This window comes from Callorhinus ursinus, unplaced genomic scaffold, assembly GCF_003265705.2.
Source record: "Callorhinus ursinus isolate GAN/ISIS: 27379988/994484 unplaced genomic scaffold, GSC_fseal_2.0 scaffold19, whole genome shotgun sequence".
Taxonomy (NCBI): Eukaryota; Metazoa; Chordata; class Mammalia; order Carnivora; family Otariidae; genus Callorhinus; species Callorhinus ursinus.
In genome coordinates, this window is record NW_027397081.1 from 21,102,670 (window position 1) to 21,124,837 (window position 22,168).

General features: G+C 50.3%; 1 protein-coding gene across 17 annotated transcripts in view; it reads left to right on the forward strand.

Moving 5' to 3' along the window:
• The window catches only part of PKNOX2 (PBX/knotted 1 homeobox 2), a 303,585-nt gene that overhangs the window by 180,937 nt on the left and 100,480 nt on the right, over positions 1 to 22,168 (forward strand). The window lies entirely within an intron of this gene.

The following is a 22,168-nucleotide window of genomic DNA, read 5'->3' on the forward strand; positions in this document are numbered from 1 at the left end:
TTTTTTTTTTTTTTTTGTGGTGCAGACAGAGTAAAAAGAAAAAAGTGTTGAATTGTTTGGCATTATCAAGGATTTCGGCTCCCCAGGACTCCTGCATAAAGAGATGGAAATATAGCTGCTAGAGCCAAGAAACACAGAGAAGTATATGAATTTATTACATATTATCTTTCCTCCTTTCAAATAGCCTGGGAAATGTCAAAAGATCATCTATTGTTTCATCGCTGATAAAAAAAACCATTTGGATTTGGTGGGCTCTGGGCTTGGGGTTGAGGCAGGCAGAGGGAGAGGTAGACAGAGGTGTTCCCCCCCCGGGCAACCTTCAGGAGGCTCAGCCATCTCTCCAATTCTTCCTTTCCGGGTGTTCGTTTCACAGATATACTTGGGCGCAGGCAAGCATGCAATTACACGGTTGCGTGCTTGTGAATGTTGAAATGCCTACTGTGTGCAAGGTTCTGTGTGTGCTGCTGTGTCCCAGGGCGTGGTGGCAAGCTCTGGGCTACAAGGAGGTCAAGGCCTGGGGCTGACTGTGTGCTGAGCATGGTCGTGGCATCTCGGGCACAGCTAACTGTGCCAACCTGGAGAATCCAGAGCAGGGGGTGACTCTGCTGCCTGGAGGAGATCCAGGAAGGCTTCACAGAGAAGGTGACATCTGAGCTGGACTTTGAAGGATGAGTAGACTTCCTACTGGCAGAGGAGGAGAGGAAAGGCATTGCCTGCAAAGAGAAGACAGCGTGGATGGCACAGGTCAAGAGGCCACGTTCTGCCATCAGACCTAGAAGCTGGGCCTGGAGAGGAGGAGAATACCTGGCCAGAGAATACTCTCTGGCCTCGAGCTTGACCCAGACTCTGGCAATCCATGGAGTCACTGAGGCCATGTCTGTGGGTGTGAAGCTCCCACTGACTACCATCTCCCCTCCTGCCTTCAGCAAGCTGGCCTGTGGCCCAAGCTGGGCTCAGAGCCTTCCAGGGAAGGAGCTGGCCTCTGGCTCACCCCACCCTGCTGCCCTCCGCTGGCTGGAAAGAGGCTGACTGTTGAGGCGCTCTTGGCCACCCCATGTACTGGTGGGGCCATGGACCAAGGGGACTGGGTCAGGCCCTCCAGGGCCAAGGCGGTTTCCAAGTCAGGCCTGGTGCCAGGAGCCGCCAGTCTTGAGTACAAACAGTGCCTGACAGGGGACAGAGTCGGCAGATGGGCCAGGGCCAGGGTGTTCTGGCTGAACGCCCCCTCAAAAAGAGGCCCATATCCCCCTCTCCAGGCCCTCTCCACCTCTTTTCCCAGGAGGGTCTCAGAACTCAGGGAATGTCTGTTGTGAGAAACTTTGGAGGCAGCCGAAGCGTCCAGAACATTGTGGTTGTCCAGCTCCAACCCGAGCCCAGCAATCCACAAGCATTTCGTGGCCAGCCTGTTCTTCCTTTTGTCAAACTGAAAGCTTCCCCCGTGGCTCCACCTGGACAGGCAGATCTTTGAGAGCCTGCTCCCTCAGAGGTCGGGCCTCTGTCCGCTCCAGCCTCTCGAAGAGACCCAGGCGGAGCGGGCGCAAGCCTCTGCTTCCCTCAGCAGCCCCCTCTTGTTGCTCTTAATGCTGGCCGTGGAGAACCAGGCCGATTTTCTTTTTTTTTCCACGCAGATGGCTGTTTCTCTACATCTCCCAAAACCTTAACCCCCAGGTAGGTAAGAGAGACGCCCAAGTCCTGAAAATAAGCATAACCTAAATCGCTTACTTTTGAGTTCTGCTTTTCAGTTTTCATTGCCTTCCCACACTTCCTTCTCTTCTGACCCGCAAACCACCCTAAGGGGTAAGCAGAGCGAGCATTGCCTCACCCTCACTTTTGCAGATGAGCACATGGGGTACTGACTGAGTGACATGCCTGAGGCCAGACAGCTTTTCTGTGGCAGAACTGGCACTGGGCCCCAGTCTCCAGGCTTCTGGTCACAGCCCCGGCCTCCTTAGCACGTCCCCAGGCAGACCAAGGTGCAGTGGTGAGCCCTTCCCTGCCCGGAGAGACCTCACACCCCACCGCCTTCTCCCCAGTGAATCAGGGAGTTCAGTGTCATGGCCTCGAAGGTTCTTCCCCACCTCAAGGCTCCTCCTTCAGAAAACGGCTGTGTAGACGTTTCTCCTTCCGTTTTTGGGAAACGTTGATGGAAATGGAGGACAAAGCTGAATCCGCACTGCAGAACCTCGGAGAGAACTGGGCTCCTGCGTAGGGACGGGCACGAGGAGGATGACACAGCATAGACTCGTAGATGATGCCCCTTACCACATGAAGGTGAGACAGCCTGTTGACGCAGTCCTCCGTGGCAGGGCACGTCGTCGTTCGTCGCCAGACCGTTTCCACCCTTCCTCCACACTCCCTTCTTTCCGCACTTCCCCAGGATAGAGGTAGTGCCTCTCTGAACGAGGGGCCTCTCAGAGAACGCGGGGATGTTGCCGGGTTCTGGAAGCACCAGCCGTTGCAGGAGACTCTCCCCACACGCAGGGAGCGTGGCTTTGTACAGGAGCTCCACAGGCTGGTAGACGCGGAAAACAGCCCTGGGCCACCACAGAGAAGGCTGCTCAGGTGGGGCCGCTTTGAAATGAGTTCGCTTGGATAGAGACCAAGAAGAGCTGATGCCCTGGACTGTCGCCCCAGCCCTGGCCCCAGGGACACGTCTCGCCCAGCTCTGGCCCTGGAAGGAAGACTTTCCATTCCCTCTCCCTGGAAACCCCCTGACTTACGGGAAGCTGGGTGTTATCTTAAGGTCTGTAAACGGCCTGCCTGCTTTTCCAGCTGGAGCTGTTCATTCAGAACAATTAGCACGCAGTTTAGAGCTGGAATGGAGCATATGGTGGGGGTCCCCAGGAGCGAGCGTGTGGCAGCTCAGAAAGGAGGGGTGTGGCCTAGGGGACGAGGGGAGGAGGTCTTTGGAAAGGGGAGGGCTCCAAGCCTGCTGCCTGATTCAGGTACACCTGCTCTTGGTATCTGACAGAACAGAAGTGAGGGCTTGTGCAAATTCCTTTTACACCTTGGGTCGTGAATGCATTCGATGCTCCTTAAACTGGCATTTTATGTCGAGAGACTTAAAAGCCCCATAAGCCTGGAGAATGTTCTCCTCTGGAGAGCTTTAGGGCACATACCCAGGCATCTGCCCTGGGATGGGAGCGGAGATGCAATCTACCCCAGCACTCTTTTACATTCATTCATTCCCTAAATATTGACGGATTGCCTATGACGTGCCAGGTACTGGCCTAGGCCTTAGAGATACATCTGTGAAGGAAACAAAGCAAGATCCCCGCCCTTGTGAAGCTTTCATTCTAGTGTGGAATGGCAGGCATAATATTTAAGTCAAACATGATACCTAAGTAAACTGCTGAATGTGTTCGAAGGCATGCTGATCTTGGCAACCTACAAGATACGCACTGTGATTTCCTTTTTTACGTCCAGGGAGATGGGGACCCCAAGGGTTTGTAAAAAGCCTGTTCCCAGAGTTAGGAAGTGGCGAAGCCCAGGTTTAGACTCATCCAGCCCCATGCCTGCGGCCCTCACCTTGCCTCAAACATAGACGAGGCACCCGAGGTCATCTGAACAACCTCCCGAAGATCTGAGCGGGTCACAGAGTCAGACTTGCCGAGAAGACCTAGAAAGTTGCCAGTCTGGCCTCAGCCTTTTACCGAGGAAAAATGACCCCCAGAGACGCAGTCATCTGTGTAAGGTCACACACCATTGCAGAACTGAAACCTGGAGGGCCTGGCCTGCAGGCACCCTTTCTTCCTACCGAACCGCACTCACTGGTGAGGTCTTCTCAGCCAGCCCACAAATGTGTCCTTAAGGAGAGCCAGCCTCCTGCCAACTCTTTGCATCCCTTCCTGCCTCAGGGACCGTACCCACGGCTCAAGGCTCCCACCTGTGCTCCTGTCCCAGGTCAGAAGGCCTCGTGGTCTGGCAGGGGTGGGGGGTGGGGGGTGAGTCTCGGAGCCTCCCCGGGTGGTGATTTGTGGTGATTTGAGAATACCGGAGAGGGGGCTGCCGAACAGCATTGCCACCCCACCCCCAGCCCAAGTTTTAATGTGCTCAAAGGAATGGCTGTAAACAGGTGTTAGGTGTCTTGCAGGGTCAGGAGCTAAACAGCACTCTGTCTGGAAGAAAAATTGCAGTAACAGCATCGGGGGCGACTGCAGAGGCAGAGAGGAGGGAAGAGAAAAGGCAAACTGACCGTAATGCAGTGGTTATGAGGCTTAAATTGGAGCCCAGGGCAGGCAAAGAACAGAGCCATAAATTCAGCCTCCTGAAAGAAGATTCTGGAGGTAGGAGACACAGGCTCACTTAAAATATGTCTGAGATGAGAACCAAAGATCGTTATTTTTGAGTAAGGATATAAAATGCTAAACACTGCCTTTATTAGTCCTTTCTAAAAGCCAGGTGTAAAATACTGCCATTCCCAAGATTGTGTTTTTCCTTTTTTTTTTCTTTTAATGGCAGAAATTAAAATCTCCTTAAGCCATTAGCCATTACTCCCCAAGGTGAGCCCCCAAAGCCGTTCTGCCAGGAACCTATCCCCTCTTCCAAAAGGTATGGTGGCCACCCCACTAAGCCTTGAACGCCCCTCCCCACCCCTCCCTTGGCCTCCATTGGCACTGCATGCCCTCCTGGCAGCAGGTGGCTGAAAAGGCTGAAAAGTTTTATGGGTCTACCCAAGTAGACCCTGTCTCCCACCAGTTGCCAATTTGGCCGGTTGCTCCCCACTCACAAATACCTAACACGAAAGATATTCATCGTGCTGGAGCGCGGCCAGGCAGGCCTTCCCCAGAGCAAGCGGTGCTCAGTGGATCAGCCCTAGGTGCTATCAAATGGCACTTCTGCTCCCAGGGCCCCGGCTCCGCATGCCGGCTTGCTTTCTGCCTTTCCACTCTGTCTTTATTTCTTTCCTTTTTTTCTTTTCTTTCCATCAAAGGCTGATGCTACCAGAGAAAAAGTTCATAAAAATGTTATGTCCACCATAAAACCCCTAATGTGGCATTCTGCATGATCCATGCATTAACATTAACATTTCCCAGACAGTTATTCTGAGATAATGGTCCCAGCCATAATTCAGCGGCAACGTTCCTTCGAGCAAATGTTATGGAGGAATAAATGACTTGCCGAGTGTGCTGCTGCAATGGGGGCGGGGAGAGGTGAACAGCTCGGAAATGCAGACTCTGGACCTCAGAGCCCCCTGCACGGCCTGACAACGGAGTGTAGGGCTTGCACCGGCTCTGACCACAGACTCTCTGTGGCCCCGGCAGGCCAGGACCCTCTGCACCCTGCTTCTGTTCCACACCAATCCTGTCTTTCTTCTCGGTGCTCTCTTGGGAGGATAGGCCAAGGAAAAGGCTTCAAGTCATCAGGGTCGGAGGCAGAGCTGAGAGGATGAAGAGGGTCTTCGGCACTTTAACCAGCCTCCTTCTCCCCGTCCCTCCCCGTGTGGTCCCAGCACGCTTCTTGCTCGCCTATCCCCGGGGATTTGTATTATCCGTTTGCATGGCTGTGTCCCCTGGGGTAACTGTGCTCTCCTTAGGAGCAGTGTACACATCTTTGTCTTTTTGGTGACCCAGCACAAAGCAGATGCTCAATAAATGTTGGTTGAAAGTAAGGATGCATGGATGGACAGACGGACGGATGGATGGATAGTTGGATGAGTGATGACAGAAAAAGATCCAGAAATGAAAGGAGACCATAGGATGAACAGGATTTGACCTTAGTGATAAAGGGGGAAATGCTTCAAATCAACATTTAGTGAATATAATCATAAGGGTGTGAACCCAAATGGAACTTGGGGATCTGCTGCTGTACTTACTCGTTTGACTCTTCAGGAACAGGAGGCGTGGAGGAGTTGCTGTCCACGCCAGGGCCAGAACTCTAGACCCCGAGCGCAATGCTCTACTCGCCACCATCTTGCCACTAATATGCAAGACTAATCATATGCCAAAGGCCCCCTTTCTACCCTCCAGGAACTTGCTTCCTGATGAAGGAGGCATATCAGGCACAAATACAACTCACCATAATTCAAGGCAGAAAACAGTGAGTGCTCCAGTGGGAAATGACTTCAATTCAGAAAACTAAAAAGGGACACAAAAGATATGCAAAGGATAGGCCTTAGAGGATGAGCAAGACCAGAAGAGGCAAACATGGAAGGGAGGGACAGCATTTGAAAAGAGGAATCCGTGTGAGCAAAAGCCCAGAGATGGCTGGAAACAAGAATCCCTCACAGATAGTTCATTTGTATCAGTGGGTGTTGAGTGTATGGTCCAGGGAGACCATTTGGCTATTGGGTTGGCCTTCCTTAGAATGTGCTCTTTAATGGCTTCCTTTTTCTCCGTTCTGACAAGTGATCAGCTTGTGATCACGCCCTTGGCCACAGTGGTCAGCTCTCCGGTTTGTGCCTGGGCTGGGCCTTGCTAGTTTCACTGGCCTTCTGAGCTCCAGCAGGAACTGCCCCCCAGGGGTGACAGCCACACCACTGCTGTCCCTTCCCACCCCTGCCCAGTTCTGCTCACGCCCCAGGGGAAGATTAAGCAGGAGCCCCATTCCTCCCAGAAATGGGGGGAGGGGGCAGGGAATCTCTTTGAGAAGCACAGGGAAACATGTTGGCTCTTTTCCAAATGCCACATGTCACGACCGCTCTGATCTCTCCCAAGAGCAATTCCCCAGAATGGAGGACCAGATTTATTACACTGGCAAAGGAGATGATGACCACCACAATGTATTCGAAGCACCCTGGAGAGGCTTTGCCCCAGTCAGAACCATCTTCCTCACTCAGGGGTCTCATCATGTCCTAGAGCTGGAAGGGGTCTTGGAGGTCAACTGGTTTAACTTACCATGCTGTGAAGGCACCTCCAGGACACAGGCTTTCACTGTCTTCCTGGTGGAGGCAGCTTGTCTGCTCTGGGGCAACTCTCACCGGTAGGTGTCCCTCACATGAAGGGGAAATGTGTCTCTCTGTCACTTCCCCCTTTGTGTCCTGGTTCTGCTCTGAGCCTCACAGTGTAAGACCAATAGCTCTTCTGTGTCGTGGCGCTTTAAACATTGACAACACTCATGTCTCTCCCCGGGTCTTCTGTGCTGTGGGTAGATACCGTCCATCAATATCGTCGCCTACCTCCCTGATGCACTCCGTAGGGTCAGTATTCCTCTGATCAAGTAAGTAAGCGTGGCCCTCCAGCATGGTCTAAACCATTGCCTCCTTCACCTGGACTTGTAGGAATGCAGCCTAAGATTGCAGTTCCCTTTTTTTTTTTTTTTTTTGGCAGCCACACACAACACTGGTACCCACTGAATTTTCAGTCAAACTTCCCTCTTTTTTATTCACATGCAATGATTTGAAGCTCCATCTCCCTCACTTGTACAGCTTGCATTTTCCTCCTGCAGTAGAACTTTCTATTTCTCTTTACTCAACATCATCTCCTTGCTTTCAGCCTGCGTTTCCTGCCTCACGAGCTCTTTCTCCATCTTCATTCTGTCTGTAAACACATTAACTCTCCCTTCCAGGGTGTAGAAGGATAAGCTCACCTTCTAGAACGTCATGCAGATCTCGCTGGTAAACCTACTCAATGGCACAAAGCCGGTCACTTCAACACGAAAGCCCACCCTCCACGCTGGGATCTGCTGACCACTACTGACAGGGGCGATCACAGTCTCGCTAAAAGTTCACCTACCTGTTTCCCTGTCCAACTTGCTCCTCAGACCAGCCTATCTTACCCAGAAGGGTATCATGGAAGGTGCTGTCATGGGTCTTGCTGAAATCAACATACTTCTCAGAATTTTCCTTGGGTCTGCCAACCTAGGAATTCTGGTCTTTCCACAAAGGGCAATCAAGTTAAACATGACTGGTCTTCAATGAAGCTATTCTGGTTCTTAGTCATCACTTCTCTCTTTCATAATTAATTCAATGTAGAATTTTTGTTAGCAATTAATATTGAATTTACAGTTATGTGGCTTCCAGAATCTGTTTGCCACTTTGTGAAAACAGAGATGACTTTTGCGTGTTTGCATCTCTAAAAAAAAAAAAAAATTTCTTTTCGTCTGTTCACAAACAGCTAACTGTGCCTCACAGTCCTATCTTTAAGTTCTTTCCATGCTCTGAGGTATGCTTTACTGGTATCTGCGGCCTTGACTTTACTTAAAGCCATAAGCTCCTCGATTACCATCTCCTCACCTGTCTCAAACTTGAACCCTTTAGAAATCATTTTTCTGTTTTGATGATTGTTGTCCTTGAAGAAAACAAAGTAAAGTGGGAGTTAAATTGTTTGCTTTCCTTCTGTCGTCCGATAACCTCATCTGTCTTCCCTGGGCTGTAGCTACTCACTCTCTGATTTTTTTTTTTCTCTTCGTTTTGCTTCAAGTATTGCTTTTTAAGAGACAAAAGAGAGGGGGGATGTTGGGGGGGAGGGGGTGTTTTCAGACACCAGTGCATTCTGGGCTTTGGCCTTCCTAACACCCTTCTAACAGGTGCAGACTACTCTTTTGTTGCTTCTTGTTTATAAGCCCCTCCTTTCATCTTTTGTGCTTTTAAATCATCCTGGAGCTCAGAGTTGAGAATGAAGACAAAAGATGTGATGTCTATGACATTGCACATTCACCATGAGAAAGACATGGATGAACTCTACCTTCTTTTACCAGCCCTCCTTAGAAATATAATTAGCAATGAAATTCAACCCAACCAATATTTTTTGATCACCTCTTATGCCCAAGGCACAGTTCCAGATTCTGTGAGTTGTCCCCGCCTGAGACACGATGGAGGAGGCAGACACACATATTACCATAGCCCTAAACGGGATGAGACAAAGTTGGCAATGCTGGAATATGCAAAGTGCTGTGAGAGCCCAAAGGGAGGAGAGACCATTTCTGCCTGGGAAGATCCAGGAAAGATTCTTGCAGAAGGTAGCATTTGAAATGGCCATGGAATGCTGGGTAAGATCAGAAGTCAGAGACGCAAAGAAGGCTATAAATTCCTTAGCAAAGCACAAAGGTAAGGAAGCAAGATGGTGTTTGGAGAACAGCAGGTGACTTTGCGTGGCTAGACCATCTTGTGGACTGGGGTAGATCACAGCCCCAGACGCTCATTCCCAGCTTTCCGCTCTGCCCTGGTGTCCCACCAAGACACCGAGCACCATGCACCCTCAAATAAGCCCATCGGCTTATCCTTCCAAGCGTATTTTTCCTCTGTAATCCATTTTTTCGGACATCAGTCATCCTCCCCGTAAATTGAACACTGAACTCAGAATCAAAAGATCTGACTTGCAATCTAGGATCCAGCACTTAGACCGGACGAGTCTCTTAATTCCTCTGAGCCTCTGTTTCTTCATCCCTGAAATGGAGAAACAGTGTCTAACTTCCCTCCTCACAAAGGGGAGTCATGAGGATCAAATGAAAAAACGGGCCGGGAACTGCTCTGTAAGTGAGGGGTGGAGCGCTGTGTATGGCAAAGAACCATGTCAGTGCTGAGGACTCTGGCCCCCAGACAGGTGCACCGCGTGGTAAGTTCTCTTGGAGGGAAGGGGAGGTGCCTTCGGGCAGAGCCTGATGCTGAGGTTACAGACGCACCTTGGGGAGGGAACGAGGAGAAGCCCAGGGCAAAGGGAGAGATACGGTCATTCAGAGGTGGCAGACCCAAGCCCATTTTGGTTGGGGTTGAAGCAAACCGTTTTTGAGCCTTCTCAGAGCTGTCGGCATTCACCCTGAGTGCCAGAGGCTGTGGAACATCACTGTGCCCTGCCTCGGGGCAGCCGACTGCGAGGTGCATCAGGAATGTCTCAGGGAACTTCCCCGCAAGCCTCCTCCAGCAGAAAGGCCGTGTGCGTGTGCATGTGCGTGGGAAGCGGGGGAAGGCCGGAGCAGCAAGCGCGTTAGGTTTCAGATAACAGCTGGTGCAAACACGTCTGTACCCTTCCTCCCTCCCTCCTACCCCGTGCCATACACTGCAGGCCCTCTGAGCACAAAAGTGACAAAGCCACAATCTCCGACCCGAGAGGACACCAGGGGATATGCCTGCACTTCCAAGCCATTATGGCCAGTGGCATAAAGAGGCGTGCTGAGTCACGGGAGCGCGGAGGTGGGAGGTAGCCTGCCGGAGAGGTAAGGAGGCTCAGGCGACACTCCTAGGTGGAGAGAGCCCTGAGCTGAATCTTTAGTTCTGTGCAGTTGTCCAAGGAGATGAGGCAAGAAGGGGCATTCCAGGAAGACAGAAGAGCAGATGCAAAAGGCCAGAGGCAAGAGAAATCGTCCTAAGCTCCTGTCCAGCCATGTGGCTGGAGCCCGTGGTGAGGCGACAGGAAGAAGCTGCAGGTTGAGGGGCAATGGGGGGCATAGACACTGGGGATGGGAAGGAGAGGGTATTTAAAGCACATTTAGGAAGAAATCTCAACACGTCTTGGAAAGTAGAAAGTGAGAGAAGCAGGGAGGAAGGGAAAAAGAAAAGTTGAGGGCGTGTCCGGGTTTCCTTCCTGAGTGCCTGCCACAGTGACGGTGCCGTTCATCCAAAAGGAGGAACATGCGAGAACCAACCGTGGGCAAGTGGGCAGAATGGAGATAACGGAGTTGATGGCTGGGTGGGGTTGACTTTGGGGGCTGGGGGTGCTGTGGGAAGTCTGGGCAACATCCTACTGCAATCGGTTCTGCACCTAAAATCCCCCATCCCGAGTAGAATTCATTTTGTCTCTAAACTGAATTAGTAGCACCTTGAGGGTAGAGACTTGTCTTACTCATCTTTGCATCCCTCACGGTATCCCTGGCATCCTTACAGACCCAGGGCTGGAATGCGTCCTAGACTTGCTGATGACGGACCATTTCTTCGACTTCTCTGGCCTTAGTTTCTTTTTATTTATTTATTTATTTATTTATTTGACAGAGAGAGCGCACAAGCAGGGTGAGCGGCAGGCAGAGGGAGGAGCAGGCTCTCCGCTGAGCAGGGAGCCGTACGCGAGGCTCGATCCCGGAACCCTGAGATCATGACCTGAGCCGAAGGCAGACGCTGAACTTAGCCACCCAGGCGCCCCTGGCCTTAGTTTTCTTAATGCACTTGATCATGATGCCTCAAAGACACCATTGTGGAGAAGCACAGGTGCCCTGGAGGCAGACACACCTGGTAGGAAGCCTGGCCCCTACCAGCTGGGTGATATTGACCGGGCTGCTTGACCCCTGTAAGGCTGTGCTAAGTCGGTAGCCACCAGCCACATGTGTCTATTTAAATGAAATTAAGTTACAAATACTCAGTTACTCAGTCACAGCGGCCACAATTCAAGTGCTTAATAGCCACATGGTGTCTATGATATTGGAAGGCGCAGACAGAGGACTTTTCCAGCGTTGCATGGGAGTTCCGTTGGACTATGCTGGGCGAAGACACAGGGATATGAGCATCTACTTCACAGGGTCAGTGAGGGTCAATGAGGTCATGCGTGTGTCACACACTGGGCACAATGGCTGGTGTACAAGAACCTGCAATAAACATCAGAGCTTCTTTTTCGGAATGAACTAGAAGAGATCACTGAGGCCCAGGATAGCAGCATTGCTTGAGAACACCCTTGGGGGTGCGGAGCGCTGTGGGCACCAAGATGCTGGGCCCTGACCTTAGGGAGAATACGTAGATTCGTGCCGGGAGAGTTGAAGGGGCCTCAATGTGCAGTTTGAGAATTTGGGGTTGATGGGAGGGGCCTCCAGAGAGAGGCATTTTGGGGACTTATGTGACACTAAGATGATCTCAGAAAGACTAAGGGGTGGGTGCCCCGCTGTGACGTCACTTATGGACCTGGGTTTGGATCCTGCTCTGGGTCCTGGGCTGCAGCAGATGGCCTGGGACCTGGGGGTGGGGAGGGGAGTGGGAAGCCCTTGCTCACAAGTCCATCTGCATTATAATAGCAGGAAAGGCGCTGAGCCTGTGTCCAGATGGCCTAGCGATGTCTCTTCCTGAGATCATGCTGTGTCTCTGCAGGCTTTTGCCCCTTTTTGTGTGCCCTGCATGTTGGGGGCCAAATGAGCAGGATCCATCACTGATCTGGAGTCAGCAGGGAGGGGACAGGGGTTGTCGCAGGAGGCCTGGCCAGAGGGAGCTTGTGGCTTCGTGCTGGGCTTCCCTCAGAGCTACACTGGATGCCAGGAACTGGAAAGGCAGCTGGGAGCAGATGACGCAGTGCTGAGAGGCTCCCCCTTCTCAGGGGCCATCCCAGGGAACCGCACCTTCCCTCCCTGAGCTGGGAACCAGCCTGGGCTAGAGGCAGAGATTTTCTGATGAGGATTCCTCTTGGTCCCCCAGTCCAGCAGACAGCCCTGGCTGAGGGCCTCAGACAGACTCTGGGATTATCCCTGATGAGCAGCTTCCCCTAGGGGAGAAGAACGTTCACTTTGGGCTGGGAAGAGGGAGTGGGGTAAGGGAATGCTGGTGTAGTGGGAAAGCCCCAGGCTAGGCTGGGCTCTGGCCTGGGCAAGGGCTCTCACTCATCCTAAGCGTGGCTGGGGAATCATGCCCCTCTGGTCTTCCCTCCAGTCAAGGGGCTGGACTGGGTCACCCCCAAGCACCGTCCAGTCCTCTGCTCCACCACAGTGTGTGGAGGGTGGGTGGAGGGTGGAGAGGAAGAGCGGGTGTGCTGTAGTTTTCCTGGCGCTGACAGGGCTCAGAGGCTGGAGGTCCACTCTTCGGCAGCCCTGCCCCTCCCCACCTCCTCCACTCTCTCCTCCCTAGTAGGATGGATTGAGGCGGTGTGGAGAAATCCGAATAACTAATCAGAGTCCTCATTAACCCCCTGCCGGGATGCTCAAACATTCACTTTGCTGTTTGTGAAGCAGAAAAAAAAACCCTCTCCCTGCATTAAAATTGATGCGTTATTAATCCCTGTGCTCCCAACCTGGTGGGCTACTGCCCCATCCCACCTGGGGCCCAGGGGCTTGGAGTCACTACCTTGGGCCACTTGCATTTTCTATTATTGATCGGCCCAGCACAGAGGCCTCACTTCACAGGGAGCCGGCCTGGTGCCAGCACAGAGAGGCAGCGGCTTTGTTTTCTCCCTGGCCAGGTGGGGCCCCTCTGCTTAGCCCCACCCCGGGGTACAAGTGCCAGGCTGCCTGTGACACCACCCGCCGGGGTGGGGCAGGTTGAGTGACCCTGTCTCTCTCCAGACCTGGGAAGGCATGGTGACCTGCTCTACACTTGAGCCGGCCCATGGAGGGGGCAGCTTCCTAGTACAGTGGTGGGCTGGGCTTTGAAGGCCTGAGCATTTGTCCTCCCCAAGAGCTGACACTTTCTGCCCCCACGGCCTCCCTGGCACTACCCCACACCAGGCCTTAAAGCTGGTCTCTGGCTCTCTGACCCAGGCACTCACCACTGCATTGCACAGCCTCCAGATAAGAACAGGATCCACAGATATTCATCTGGACCTGGCACCAGGAGCCATGGGGGATCCAAAGTCACTTAAGGCACAGTCCCTAACCTCAAGAAGATTGCATTGTAGTGGGGTCAAGATGTCCATGCGCATAAAGAACACTATATAAGAGCAAGGGAAGGAGGAAGGGAGAGAGGCGGCGGGGGGGGGGGGGGGGGGGGGGACTTATGGAACAGAGAAGGCGCCCCCTACGTTCCCTTTGAGCCTAAGATGGTGTGGAAAGGAGCATAGAGGAAACAAGACCTACCGTGCATTCGTCATTCCCATCTGGTTGGTCCTGGCCCAGGCTTCATTATTGGTTATTGATCAGCCCTGTATGGGTCTGTCCACATCTGTTGCCTGTCTTGTCCTGTGAACTCACAGCCAGTGCCTCGGCCTGTGTAAACCCCATTATGTGCCCTTCTGTGCAGTAGGTCCCTAGAGACAGCTTTGTTAGGATCAGGAGAAGGAGAAAGAGCTGAAAGTGGAGGATGAGAAGAATTTAATCCCTAGCTCTTATTTCCAGTCACTTCAGTTTACTACGCTGAGTAATGGTCAGAGGTCACCTTCCTGATCTTTGACTCCGGTTGGTGCGATGATCATTCCGCTAATATTTTTGAGTACTACTAGGTGCTAGGGATTCAAGGTGAGCGAAACAAACACGGTTCTCTGCCCACATGGAGCTTACAGCCTAGTGCCTTAGAGCCTAGGCATTATTCAAAGAATCATATATTAATGTATAATTATAAACTGAACTAAGTACTCAAACTGAATGAAGAAATGCAATATACAGAGGTTCCTCACCTGGCCTGAGGGTTCAGTGTAGCTCCTCTGAGGGAGTGACTTGAGCTGAGATGTGAAAGTGAAGCAGGCTGTTACTAGTTGAAAGCAGACAAGAAAAAAGCATCTTCCAGGAAGCTAGGTTGGCTTGTGCAAAGGTCCTGTGGTCAGAAGAAGCATATTCTATTTGAGGGACCAAAGGCCTGGGTGGCTAGAAGGCAAAGAGCAAGCTAGATGAAGCTGGGAGAGGCAGCTGCTTCAGGGTGAGGTTGGACAGGGCCAAACCACACCTGAACTTCTAGAACAAGGTAAGGATTTTGGCCTTGATCTCAAGAGGAATGGGAAGCCAGTAATGTGTTAGAAACCAGGGAGAAGAGAGGGAGGGGATAGAATGGATTTGCACTTCAAAAAGACCTCCCTGGCTGTTTAGGAGAGAACAGATGGGGAGTATCAATATGTTAAATGGGTCATCTTAGTTTCTTGCTGTTTCCTATCTCCCACTTTGGCAAGTTGAAGTCTATAGAATATGCTGGAGCTTTATGAAGGGAGATATATATCTCAATTCTGAACACCCAGTATTATGCCTCAGCTGAGGACCTGCAGAAATAAACTATCATCCTTGAAGTGGTGGCCCTCCCTTTTATTGTGACCACGGCAAGCCCAGCATTCTGATGTATGTGGGGACCCCAGCCATCCTGAGAGATATCTGGAGGGAAAGCAGTTGAGCTATGGCTTGGCAGAGCTAGGAAGAGGAAGGTAGGGGGGGCCGCAGGGGAGGCGGGGAAGCAGAAAGGTAGGAGTACCTGGGGGTAGCAGGCACTGGCATGACACCTTGTGCGGGGCGTGCGTGCACATGACACAAACAGGTGTGCACCCCCCACTGGCTGCACGTGCCTCTCCGTTTGCCTAACGGCTCCTCTGTCCTTGGTTGTTCCAGCTTGCTGCCCTTAAAGAGCTGCTTTTGTTTCATTTCGGACCAGAGCCCTTCCTTTTTTCATTTCAACAATCATTAATTGATCATAGCTTATCTATATGGATACTCTCAGGGTCAACAACCCCCCCCACCACGATACACACACATACACACACACACACACACACACACACACACACTGTCTTTGCCATTGAGCATTCTGCCTTTTGTGGGAGCTAGATATGTAAACGCCTGACCCTTAGAAGGCAGAACAAACTAAGCGCTAAGTGTAGGGCCACCCTATGACCCCATTTGCTTGGGACGGTCCCGGTTGAAGGCTGTAATTTCTGTGTAATTATTAATCGTGCTCCCCTTCATCCACCAAAATTGGGTGATAAATTATATGTGGTCATCCTAACGATATGCCGTGGCTGTACAGAGGTGTGAGCAGTATTTATAGGAATGCAGGAGATATCACAGAGTAAATAACATATAAGCTGAGGCCTTGAAGAATGAGCCACATCTCGGCTACTAGAGCAAGGGAATGGAGCATCCCAGTCTTGGGGAGTAAAACCAGCAAGGGCCGGGAGGCATCTATGAGTAGAGTCTGCAGAGGGGAGGATGAGCACAGTTTGTCTAGAACCTAGACCAGGGTCAGCGAACTTTTCATGGAATGTTTCAGCCAGTAAATATTCCAGGTGTTGTGTTTCAACTACTCAACTCTCCCACTGTTGAGGAAAGCAGCCGTGGATAATGGCAAGTAAATGGGTGTGGCTATGTTCCAATAAAACTTTATTTGCAAAAACAGGCCGCCTCAGGATTTGGCGTGGGTATAGTTTGCCATCCCCTGACTTGAAGGAGAGATGTGAGAGATAAGCCAGGGAAATGAGGTAGGGGCCATATCATGAAAGGTCTCAACTGCCTGACCTATGTTTGTTTGTTTGTTTGTTTAATAAGATTTTTGAATGTAGGAACAGATCGTCTAGGTCCTAGGGTTTACTGTCAGGGTTTGGAGGGCCCTGCAGGAAAGCAGGGAGCAACAGTGGGGAAAGCAGTTCCCCACTGTCTCTGGGTCCAGGCACCTCCCTTGGAGGCAGATCTTTGAGCTGGAGGGCTGGGGTGCCCTGGAGAGCGCTGGCCCCATCATACAGAGTCTTCCCTTTTGTTTTATAATTCCTTCCCGTTCCCTACCCCCGGGGTGGGGGTGGGGGGATCACACCCTGTTGGGCAGACACAGCGACAAAGTGCCACCCTATCCTTTCCCTTGGAGTGAAAGCAAATAGTGACCACCTTCCCCTCCCCTCCCCAACCAGGGCAGGGCTGCTGATGGTGGCTAATGGACTCCCCATAGACCCTGGTGCCTTCACAGTTTAATTGTCACAGTGGACCCTTGGCTGCGGAGCTAGAAGGGGGAGCAATTGGCCATCTGCCATCAGCCGTGTGCCCCCAAGCCCTCCAGACTGCAAGGCTTACTTTCCCATGAATATCTCAATGGAACAGCTTGAGATTCCCAACCCCACTGTGGGAAATGCAGCTTCCCCGAGGTCCAAGAGAGGAAGGGTGTTTGAATTCTCCTGGTCCTGTCTTGCTCCAAGGTTCGTGCTCCAGGAATAAGTCCTGCTCCCCTTCCGATCTCTGTCTTGCTTGTGAGGCCTCCTTTGCTCTACCTGCACAGCTTCCCTATTCACGGGCATGGCCCCTTCTCTCTCTTCCCAGCACAGAGCTGTCTCGTGTGTGCATTCTTACTAAGGATGCAGGAGCCAGGCCTGCCGGAACTCACTCCCCTCAGGCCCCCAAAACTCAGTAATCAGAAGAAATACTATTTTAATGAAAGAAAACAATTTTAATCGAGATCAATGACAAAAATACATGAGACACAAAACACAAAGGCTTTTAAATGATGACAGGATTGGTTTTACTGATTCTTCCTTCTGCCTCACATTACAATATGACTAGGCAGCACGCTTTTATTGATCCAGTTTTTATCTTCATTACTGAGCTTTTTGACGCCCCTTTGGCCTCACTCACGCAGGCCTGGTCTCTGCCAGGAGAAGAGGCCAGAGCCCCAGAGCCAGAGTAAGTTAAGCTTCACAGATGAGGCAACTTCTTCAGATCCCTCTCCCATCTGCATAGAAGGAACCTCACTCTCCGTTTTCTCCTGCACAGTCTGGCCCGCCCACCTTCTTGCTGGGACCTTCTTTCTGCTCTCTTCTGCTGAGTTTCACACTTCATCTTTGAGGCCCTGGCTTCGTTTCCCCAGGAAGTTAGTGGGGAACTTTAAATTCCAAACGCTCTACTCCCTTCCATTTACCTTTTCTGCTTTTATTATCTGACACTGTGTATTTTATTTATGTGTCTTGTTATATCACCTGTCCTCCACTCTCATCTCCACCCTCCCCCAACCAGGATGTGAGCTCTGTGAGTGCTGAGATTTTTATCTTTCTTTTTTTTTTTTTAACAATGATGAACAGTTCCTAGCACATAGCAGGCACTCGATAAATTTTTGTTGAATGAGCGAATGACAACTGAGTTCCCTTTTCTTTGATCTTTCCCCTCCCAGACTAGGCCCTACTTTAGTAGCCAAAGGATGGTTAAATCTTTTTCCTAAGTGAGAGAACATCTGCCCTGGGCCTCCATCCTAAGCCATGCAAAAAGGCAGCAGGGGCTTTAAAGTCACAGCCATTATTTAACAAGTCCAAGACAGGCAATAGAAAAAAATATATTCCAGAGCAAACTCCAGGGTTTTCAAGGTATGTTGTGCATGTTTTTCCCTTTAAACAGGGAGTGATATTTGAAAGATTTGAATTCCGTGTAAGTTGAATCAATACTGATTCTTTTTGCAGCCTTGGCCAAGACACCTTAAGCCTTAGTTTTGATTATTCTATCTGTAAAATGGGTGTATTGATTTCAGCACTATCAACGTCACAAAGTTACTGTGAAGCTCGAGCAAAAAGCTAATGGATGTGGCTGGATATGCTTTGGGATGTATAAATCACCGTGCAGATACAGAGGTGTACGTAATCTCACTAACACTTGGCTAAGGCAGAGCAAGGGGCCTTCTGATGAGACCCTGACGCAAGAAACAATCTGGTCCTAACTTCCTCACTTTACAGATAGAGAAACTGAGGCCCAGGAAGTGATGTGCCAACGGTCACATCCAGAGCTAATAATACAGGAAAGTTATGGCTAGGAGTCGGGTGTCCTGGCTCCAGGTGCAGTTTCTAGCCTCTCTGAGTATCTCCGTTGTTAATTCCACCAGAGCGGGGATCGTGGGCTCTGCTCAGAACCCAGGTCAAAATCACCATGGACAGAAGAGAATTCCTGACTTTCAGATATCCTTGTGAATCCCAACCCTTCACAACCAGCCTAGGGAGGGAAGCATTTTAAATGCAATCTTTTTACCATCCCTTCCATTTCTGAGATTCATTTCTGAGTGGCATCTGAATGAGAATTTTACAGACATTTCATTTCTCGTCCTTGTTATCATGCGTTTGCTGTCCTCCAGGAGCCGGTTAGGACCAAAACCTCTGTGAGGCCCGAGGTGTAACTCTCTGGGAGTGGGGACTTGTGGCTTGGGGGGCAGTTCATCAGGTTGGCAGCATCTCCACAGGCATCGTGATGGTTGCAGGAGGGAACAGGGCCCCCCGAGAAGGTAAGGGGGGCACAGAGAGATTCAGTTTTTCAATGTCATGCTTCCTGTGCGTTCCTTAATGGCTGAAATTTACATGTGTGGGGGGAAAATCACAGTTTCCCCTGGAAGGCCTGAAAGGGAAAGCCAGAGCCATCAGACTGTGTTGCAAATGGGTATACCCACTTGCAAGAGCTCTGTACTGGTGTGACTGGGAAACTTTTGACTTCTTACACGGGGTATATGGCTGTGATCATGACTGGTAACTGGAGTTTGTGCCTTTGTGGGTCTGTGACCGTGTTTCTGGGATTGTGTGTGTGTGTGTGTGTGTGTGTGTGTGTGTGTGTTGTCATCCCTCCTATCTTTGTGACCATGTGCAGTTCAACGTGTGTTTCTTTAAAAAAAATTATTTCTCATTTCCTGCATAAATTACTCCATGTAAAAGGCCATCCGGAGCTCAGTTCCTAGCATCCTTTTTCAATAAAGCAATATTATCACAGGCTAGTCCCAAAACTAGTCCCAGGAGAGGCTTTTCCTAGATTCTTTGTCAAACAAAATGTCAGCAACTCACCAAATGATGAGAAGAAGAATTCTTCTTGTTTATTTCCCAAGTGAGGCCGACCTGAAGCAGCTCAGCCCCTTTGCATCCTTTCTCTGGCTGGGCGGACCGCGGCAGTTGGGCAGGTGGACAGGGGTGCTGAGGAGGTCACCATGAAACCCCTTGGGCTCTGCTCTTTCACTTCACTCTTTACCCAGCTTTGTGACTTTGGGCAAGTGACAAAGTCACTTTTCTAACCTCAGTTTCCCCTTTTAAAAAAACAGGACTAATAATACCTACTTTATAGGGCTGTTGCAAGAATTAAATAATAAACTGGATACCATAGATCTTTGTAAAGGACATTAGCATGTTATGTGTACATATCCTCTGCTGAATATAGACATTTATTAATTCCTTTGTTCAACAAATATTTATTGAACACCCAATATGTCCAAAATATATATTGGGTTCTGCAGAGATATATAGGTTTGAGACTCAGTTTAGGATGATAAAATCTAGTGGGGTAGACAGAGTGGCAGACAGACAACCACAATCTGGTGGGATAAGTGCTAAAAGAATAGCACAGAGGATGTTCTAGGCTTCTAGAACCGTCCTTGCAGCAGCCATGAGGAGGATGGAGTAGGCCTATTAGGAGGGCCATTAGGAGGCTATTGCTGAGCTCAGGTGTGGTAGAGGAGCTAGAGAGGAGGAAAATGCAGTTCACTCCAGTTGGGGCAAAAATGGTTAGCTTGTGCCAAGGTACACTTATTTTCTGCTTCTGGAGAGATCTTTTGGGGCTGAGAAGGCTGTCTCAGAACCAGGGTCATTCAGCAGGCTGGCTGGAGGAGGGAGCAGGGGCTCACTGGCTGGAGGGTCAGAGCCCTGGGGGTAGGAACTGCAGGGGAGTCATCAGAGAAGGGGCTGAGCCCAGCTGAGCAAAAAGGGAGGAGGGAGACAGGCAGGGCTTTGCAGAGATATTCAGAGTGTTTCCAGTGGGTCTGAAGTTTTCTCCAAGAAAGGAAATCCCACTGGAAAAGTTAAGGGCTGGTCTTAGTGGTGTTGAAAGGGACATTTGCTCTCCATAATGGAGTCCTAATCACCAATCTCTGATTTGTTTCTGGTCAGATTCTGCCCAGGTCTCTTGACTGCCTTTGGCATTCCTGTTCATCCATTCATTACCTCATTTAATAAATACACATTGAGCCTGATGGTGGGCCAGAGCTGGAAGCACAAATGTGAGGATCACCTTGCTCAGGAAGCTCAGAGTGTAATGGGAGGGCCACCTATAGGAGCATATAACATCATTTAGTGAGACAATAGCCTGGACTTCACGGCTAAGAATTTTGAACTTTATTGTAGAAGAGATATGGTCCCAGTTATTAGGGGAGCAGAAAGGAGGGAATGACTTACCCTGTGTGCGATAGGGGGTTATGGAGAGAAAATGTTACAGAGCTGAATCTTGAAGGATGGTTAGGATTTGGCCAAACAAGATCTGTGCAAACTGTCATTACCATCTTTGTCATTAATGACGATAGTCACCATTTATGAAAGTCTAGTCTGGGTCAGGACTGAATACTTTACTATATGCTAGGCACATCACATGGGTGATGTAATACCACAAACTCCTAATAAATAATTTGTGAGTTAGCGATTATTGTTTGCATTTTACAGAAATAGGAAAACCAAGACTTATAGAAGTCATACAGCTAGGAACAGCGAGCTCTAGGATTTGAATCCAAGTTTGTCTGACTTCAAAGCCTCTTCTATTCTGCTGGACTATCCCTCTGCATTCATTTATATTATATATTAGTGCAGGAGTCCTCTGAAATAATCCATAGTTTGGTCAAAAGCTCTTCATTCAGAGACACATTGAAATACAGAGAATTAGAATGCCTTTGGCAATAAATAATGATAACTAAATAGCAAACTTTCAACTGAACTGATTAAGCATTCATCTGAATTAGTATTTTCCAGTAGCAGTCCCTCTTCATGTGACAGGAGTGATACTTTCCATATCTACAAGGACACAGTACTAACCTAGGTATGGATGGCAGGGATAAAAGAAATAGAAGACACAGATCTTGTCCTCAAAGACATATGATGCCATTGAGGAGATGCAGATTAACACAGAAAGCAGAAGGTCACAAAATAGAGTAAGCCTGAGTCACAGGGCGGGGGTGCAAGAGGTTGACTTCATTCAGTTGCTGAAGATCAGAGAAAGGCAAGCCTTGAGCTGGTCTTTGAGGAAAGGGGACCCGAGTAACTGCAGGACCTTGATGGAGCTGGACACGAGAGAGGAAGGGGGAGCAAAAGGCCCTCCCAGAAGGGCACGTGGCCTAGCAGCGGGGGCACAGGGCTCAGACATGGTGTGCGCTAGGTCGTGAGACAGTGGCAGTCTAGTCTGGCTGGAGATACCTTTGGGGTGGAAAGATCCAGGGGGTTTGGTAGGAGAGGTAGGTTTGGGCTGATTATGGGGGACAAAATGGAAGCTAAGAAATTCAAATATTGCCTTCTTAGGCCCTGGCAAGCCATTATAAATTCTTGAGCAGGGGAGAATCAGTATAAACAAGTCTGTAAATCATCTTAGCTTCCAAGGAGTCCCTCTCTTCCTAGAGGAATGGAATCTGGTCTCTTTGAGACCAGCCTTGTCGCTCTAGTGATATGTGAGGCTTTCGCTGGGACAGATGAGTTCAACAGCTGATTCAGAGCCGTCAGAGAATGAGACCACACTGTCAGGTCCAGCTTTTGGTATACAATGGTGAAGACTGACGATGAGGGTAGTGATGATGGGACAGAATTCAAAGGGTGAAGGGTTTTGACCCACATCGCCTAGCAAACCCATGGCCGGCCTTGAACGAGCTGCCATGCTTCCTTGGCTTTCTCACCCCCGCAATGAGGTGAGAGCAGCCTTAGACCCTCACCGTTGTCTGCCACTGGGGAGG